Below are 7,639 nucleotides of genomic sequence, written 5' to 3'. Positions count from 1 at the left end.
AAATAAAGCCGCTCCTTTCGCTCCTGGTTTCTGCTGCCCGAACAGCTCACCAACTCACTTTCAGGTAGAGTGATCATGTGATCGCTGAGGCAACGATCATGTGTGTCACGCGATCGCTCTACTAGGAACTCAGCAGGTAAGTAGCACGAAATGCAGAGCCTGGGAGTGGGAGGAGCAGTACAAGTGAGTATAACTTTTTCTTTTTACATTTCAGGAGCAGCGGAATATTAATAGGGGTCATTTGGGCAGCCATGGGCCCCCTTGGAGCTTCGGGTTCTGGACTGCCACCCCTTTCGCCCTTTTATAAATTGCCATTGGTTGTGAGGAATGCATATTTTCATACAGCAATGTATATACTGTATACCACACTCCGCTCCTTCTTATTTCCCTTGCCCTACCTATATTTCTATTGACAGGTTGCAACTAAAGCTCATCTCAGAGAGAAGTGTAACGTGAAGATCCTGAGCCCCAATCCAAAATCTGTAACAGGACCATGTGCCCTTATAACACGGGCAAATATTATTCGTCTCACAAAAAAATAAAAATTACAAAAAAATCATGACTACCAAGGTGGAAAAATTAAACATTTGTGTTTAATTTTCAGGATGACTTGGTCCTAAAAGGGTATTCCCATCATCCATATTAATGTCATAGCCACAGAATATACTAGAAATGCATGCTGGGTCCGGGACCCTCACCTACTGTGAGAGCAGGGGTGCTGTCTGTAATTCCCCTTTAAGGAATCTTGGGCATATAACTCTTTGATCAGGGACCCAGTGTAATCAGGCATCAGCTCTGAAATTAATGCATCCACAGCACCTCATCTCTACTAGCTTAACTTAGTGGGGGCTATGATTGCAACGTGAACATTACCTGTCAGAGATGAGCCTACCAAATAAGATGTTCGGCCTGCAGACGAGGAGGCTCAGCTGTCTCTCCAGCTTTATATCTGGCTTCTTGCTGTTAAAACAAATTCAGGTGCTGCGTACTGTCTAATCCCCGAAGCACAGGACGAGCAAGAAGGAAAAGAGCGATTTCAGAAACCATTTTACACATCAAAGCATATGGAAGAAGCAAATAAGCAGCAGTCGAGCAAGCAGGGGCTCCTGGAAGAGAACACAGAGCTTTCCCCCCCAGTGCACACTGCAGCTTTAGTGACTCCTTGTTATTAGAGTTATTTCGCTTCTGGAACTCGCAGACCGAATCATTGTAATGTGAAGTAAAGCAAAAACACAAGATAAGGAGGTCTGTAATCTTGTATTTCCCAGAAAAAAACCATACACTCATGGATATATGTTTCCCCGTACGCTGGAGGAGGGGATTTCTGTTACCATAGAGAAATCGTAAGGAAGCCATTCATTTTGAGAAGTGTCATATTTACACCAAGCACTATACCATAATCATTTGTAGGGAAAACTGACCCAGTGAAGCTAAGCTGTTAGTGGAAGCAGTCAGCGAGTACACCACTAACAAAATGCAGAACAGTGAGTGTAGCTCTGGAGTATATTACAGGATGTAACCCAGAATCAAGTTAAAGGGCTTGTACCAAAATCTAATCTTATCTCCTATTCATGGGACAGGGAACAGCTTTATGATTGGTGGGGGTCCAACCATTGGGGCCCCACAACCCCAAGAATGGTGGTCCTAACAGTCCCCATGTGATTGGAACACATGCAAAAAAATAGGATCTGCTCTATATTGTGCACACAAAGAGTCCCATTGCAGTCTATGAGAGGTGCAAAAATATGTATGAGCGAGTACCCGCAAAACGCTGTGAAAACCCATGCACATCGGCACCTCGTTTGGCTTAATAGCCATTTAAATCAGACAGGGTGATTCACAAACCCATGTGAACCTGCAGTGCTTGCACAAATACGCACAGTGTTGTGCGCAAGCACGTGCACATAGTAGCGTTCACTGCGCAAAAAAAGTTGCGCAGAAGAGAGCTTATTTTGCAATATGCTCATGTTAAGCCACCCTGGAGGGAAGGAAATACCAAGACATTGACGCTTTCCTTCCTGAGATGTAAAAAACTAGCTGTAAAACAGCATGCATGTAGGGATAACGACCACCTTCAGGGCACAAAAACCAACCGCCAGCTGTGACAATAAGAGTAAAGCATGTATCCACGTCCCAGAGTACCTATAAGATGAAAAACAAGAAAACACTGCGGGATTATAGCAACACAGAGAATGTTAGTGATATACAAACAATTAGCTATAAAGTGCAGGTTAGATGGGCATTGCTCCTTGGCCTGTGGAGGAATGTGCCTGGCGTAAGGCTCTTATTAGGCTGCAAAGCCCACCTGCAACCCTGTAATAGGCCAATCCGGCTCCTTGACCTCCCCAGGCATAGGAGATCAGTATCCCCAAAATCCAACTTGTAGTCCCTGGCATCCTCCTTAGTTAGTATGCTATCACAAGACTGCACATACTAATTCAAAGAACCTTACATAGCATTCCAAAATGACAGTAGAAGAACTGTTTGAGGAAGTCCTGTATCCATGCCGCCCCCTCTGCTGCCACCCGCTGGGCCTTTTGATGGAGTAGGTCACCTGTTGTCTTCCACACAGGAGCTATTATTTTTTCCCATGCATTGCTTCTTGGCTTGAGGTAAGATAAGGTGATCAGATTTCCCCAGGGTAAAAGTGGAACAGAGAGGTTTCTGGTCAGGGGCGGGGCTTATCACAACATATGATTTTACCTCCATCATTATAAAAATGACAGGGCCATTTCAAAAAAGACAGAGGGGAATGCCCTGTGGTTTTTTTCTAGCTGGAGCACTAGATGGGCTATTGATACGCTTGTAGCAACGTATAGGCCTACTCTCTAATTCTGGTTATGACTGTATGTTGTCTTGCACAACACTGAGGTATATTTACATGGCAAATATATATCATAAAAAATATAAATTCTACTGCTACTGCAGCGTCCCAGCGGCCACCTAGACACGAGGTCCACACTGAGGACCTGGCCGGTTAGAGTTGGCACTTGTCACGGTGGCTCTAACACACTCCTTCCCGGAGGGATGCACTGAACCGTGGCCCAAGTACCTCTAGGCCTCTTACAGGCAACGCTGGGACAGCGGTTACCTATATAAGTGTTGTGGACGTGCAGTTGTCATGCGTGACACCAGCGTTCCTTCTCACTGTAGCTTGTACCTGGCGGTTAGGTGAAGATAGTCCACACACACAGTTGAAACTTGATAACTTGGTCACTGTGAACGGGCAATGACCGGTGGACTTTAGTTGAAGCTTTGCAGAGTACAGCTTTACACACCAGTGCAGGAAAGACAGAGAATGTGAGCTAGGGGGGCAGACACAGGATGATGCCAGTCCGACAGGCCAAGTTATCTGTGAAGTACTGCTCCTAGAAAGGGGAACACTCCAGAGGAGGATGGCGGTAGGAACACTCCACAGACACTCACTCAGTACCTGAAGACAGCTCTGCATGGCCGACTCCTCACTTCACTCGTTCTTCAGAGGCGTTTCCTGGCATGGAAACTTCAGGATATCTCTCCTCTTCTTCCATCACTTAACTACATGAGGGTTGAAGCTACCCCCATGTGGCCGGTACTCCACTCCACTCCAACCGTAGAAGATGATGAAAGACCCTCTACTACACCCCAATCACTCACATTTATAGGATGAAGACATCATGTGACTAGACAGATATCGATACTTTTCCAGACATATCCCAGCCACTTTCAGACATTAACCTCTTACATGCTGCAGCTGTGCAATACACATAACAGCAGACAAGACACTTTGCACAGTGCATCCACATTGAAGACATGACATGCATGACATTTATGGAGGGGCCAGAATTACGTGTTTCGAGCCACTACACTACCTTTCATAAAAAGTAGATGTGGTGCTTTAAGCGTCAGAAGACAATGGACCCATAGTAGTTGTACTCTCAGCCGCTGTTGCCAAGGCCTCATTCTTCATTGAAGAATGGATGTTTCCTAGAAGTTGCGTCTTCTCGCTTGTCCACAAAGCATTGATGGACAATACTCTTTCACAATCTGCATTAGTTCATGGAAGGCATAAAACAAGCTCCATGAGTTTTTGAACTTGGTTGAATGGCACTTCATGTTCCTTAAAATGGTGGACAGATTCCACCCATCGCATATCTATATTAGCTTTCTTTGTGTTACAAACTGTCTGACATTGGCAATCTCGTCAAATAATTCACTTTCGTTAATTGCAATGTTTTGAAATTTTGATTCCAGTTATTGGAGGCTTCTCTCAACGCCGTCCCATGAAGGCACCACTTTCAGCGCAGCCCTTCCAAAGAAATATATGTCTTCCAACGGATTTGATCTCTGTTCAGAGTATTCCACACAATTGTCAAAAAAATTACATATTATCTTCACAACATCGTATTTGTGAACCAGACCAGCCTGTTCAAGCTGATTTATTCGCACATGTTCCTCGTTTGCAATGAACCAGTTTTCACTTCTAGTCTTACATTTTTGGACTGAATTGGCAAGAGCCAACGATACCTCAAGTGCTGTCACATTTTGTTGCTCTATCCTCAGAATTGTGCTATGAAATATTGTTGCGATGTTGTAAAGGAAGAATAGCCACAATTCGGCTGATATTCAAAAAATGTGCAAATTATTGTAGGGCATTTTTTTGTGATAAAAAGTCCAATTTCAATCCAGCAATAGTTTTAAAATTCTTTCAACTGCAGACTTAAAAGAAAGCCATCTAGTCTTCCCATATTCCAAAATCTGCTGATACTCTACACTGGCAAATTCACAGAAGTCCTTGAGTGACTCCATGCAAACAGTATTGACATGGGAATAATAATAGATTTTCATAACGATCACTTCCACATTAATTGGTAGGTAATCGCTGGCCGTTTGTATGGAATTATGAATGATATGAGCAGTGCAGCCAATTCCAACCAATTTTTTCCCAACTTGCAATTTTGCAAATACACTATTTTGCGCTCTCCTTTTGAGGTCCCCAAAATGGGCAGTAGCATTGTCACCACAAAATACTACATTCTTATCATTCAAGTTTCTGCAACACATCAACAATGAACTCACAAATTGCATCTGCTGTTTCACCAGGAAGAGCTCGAACTTCTAAGATTTTGGTTTCAATGCCTGAAAGCCATAACTCACAGAAAAAGAAGCCAAATATGCATAATCTGATACTGCATGTCAGGCTCATTCACCATATCCCATAGTAGCATGCAGATAGCCAGCTTACAATACGGAGGAGCTAAATGTTCGTGTGCAGACTCATGTGCAGCCACTCAACCCAGCCCAGATTGGGGGAGGGGTGACTGCTAACAAACATAGACTGCACATATGAATTGATACCATGGATGCCAACCATAGATAAGTGCACCCCAACATATGGGAATGCAACCCCTACTGGCAAAGCAGTGGATTGCCCTGTATCACCACAGTGCGCCACACTGGCAGGACATCCTGGGTTTCCGCAGCATCTATAGCACACTGCATGCAAAAAAACACTGATAAATACGTGTGTTAGTTTGCATTTGGGCCAAAACACGTAAGCTGACAGGCCGCGGCAAGGCCATCACTCGTACGTCAGAACCTGCGCTATCTCACTAATAGCTAAATAAAATCACAGAGGAGAGAAAAATGTACAAAGACATAACTAACAGAAAAAGAAGCCAAATATGCATCACTTGATACTGCAGGGCAGGTTCAATCACCACATCCCCCAATAGCATGCAGAGAGCCAGAGTGTAATATGAGGGAGCTAAATGTTCAGTGCAGACTAATGTGCAGCCACTCACAACCTGAAAGCAAAGCAAAATATCTGACCAACAGTGGGAAAAATTTGATATATTTGAGGTTAGATGCATCAGTACACACTGTGAAATAATTAGCATTGTCTAAGTTTTCCTTCAGCTGATCCACCAAAAAAGGGCACAATACATTAGTCACAACCGCTTCACATTTTGCCCTTGCACATGTGAATTGAGAATCAAGGAGTTTTTCTATCATTCTGGACGTGCAGTCCATTTACTGAAAGCTATGATTGTGACAAACTGTGTGGTATGCTAACGTACCTTCCGCTGCTACTCAATTTGCTTCGCCTCTCTGAATTGAGACCTTGAGAAAAACGTGATTATTCTTTTTGAAGACGCTTTCTCACCTACTGCATCTTTGTGACAAGCTGTAGAAAGATGTGTGGCAATGTCTCCTTTGCCGCTATGTTCGAATGAAAATTGTGACCTGCATGTTACACAATGGACATCACTGTCATTGTTTGTATTGGCTCTTTTAATGAACGGAAATTCGGCTTGCGACTGTGCGCTAAATTTGGTTTCCCATGGCATGTTCACACCATGGTACTGTATAGTCTCTTGAATAAAGCACTCACTTAATCTGCAATGGCAAATAAAAGTCTGTTTAAGGGTATATCCACACGTGGTAGAAATGCTGTGGAATATTCACAGCAGAAAATTCCCCGCAAATTCTGCAGCATTTTCGCTTCCAAAAATCTGAACCATTGGTGCAGATTTTGAATAGAAATTAGCTTCGTACCCGCAGCTGATTTCATACTATGCAGTGCTTTCCTCACCTCCTCCGATGGCTCTCAGAGCTCCCCAGTTTCTGGTTCTCAGTGGCCTGTAGTAGCCTCACCTGACCAGTGCCGCCGCACCTGATCAGGTCACTGGGAACTGGAAGTTGAGGAGTGCTGACAGCCAGAAGCCTACGGAGGAGGTGAGGGGGAGCGCTGCATAATAGAAAATCAGCTGCGGATAAACAGCTGATTTACAGTAAAAATCCACACCAATGGAGAAGATTTTGACTTTTTTTGGATGCGGAAATTTCCCCTCCGGACAATCTGCAGCATTTCAACTACATGTTAATATATCCTAAGTCAGCTTGAGGCACACTGCCACGTAGTAATAATAGCATCCCCTATATCAGCCCCAGTAGTAATAGTGTCCCTTGCAGTGGCTTCAGTAGTAATTGTATCCCCTATATTAGTTCCAGTAGTAATAGTGACCCCCACAGTGGCCACATTAGTAATAGTGTCCCCCACAGTGGCTCCAGTAGTAATAGGGACCCTTACAGTGGTCTCAGTAGTAATAGCGACACCCCCACAGTGGCCCCAGTAGTAATAGGGACCCCTACAGTGGCCTTAGTAGTAATAGTGTTCCCTATGACGGCCTTAGTACTAATAGTGACCCCTACAGTGGGCTCAGCAGTAATAGTGACCACTATATTGGCCTCAGTAGTAATAGTGTCCCTTATATTGGCCTCAGTAGTAATAGTCACCCCCGCAGTGGCCTCAGTAGTAATCGTGTCCCCTATATTGGCCCCAGTACTTATTGTTACCCTCTACAGTGGCCTTAGAAGTAATAGCGTCCCCTATATCGGCCCCAGTAGTAATACTACTAGTACTGGGGCAGATATACAGGGCACTATTGCTAATAATGTCCCCTATATTAGCCGCAGTACTAATAGTGACCCCCACAGTAACCTCAGTAGTAAAAGCACCTCTCCTGAAACAGAAAAATTTACCTCCTCCATGTCTTCATAGCGCTGCTGCTCCTCTACTTGGCGCTGCTGTGGGCAGGAGTTTGTGCACCCGGACTCCTCCTTCTTTCTCCTATCCTTTTGCAGAACCAAGGAGGAG

The sequence above is a fragment of the Eleutherodactylus coqui genome, chromosome 6, assembly GCF_035609145.1.
Source record: "Eleutherodactylus coqui strain aEleCoq1 chromosome 6, aEleCoq1.hap1, whole genome shotgun sequence".
Classification (NCBI taxonomy): domain Eukaryota; kingdom Metazoa; phylum Chordata; class Amphibia; order Anura; family Eleutherodactylidae; genus Eleutherodactylus; species Eleutherodactylus coqui.
This window is presented reverse-complemented; position numbering follows the sequence as displayed.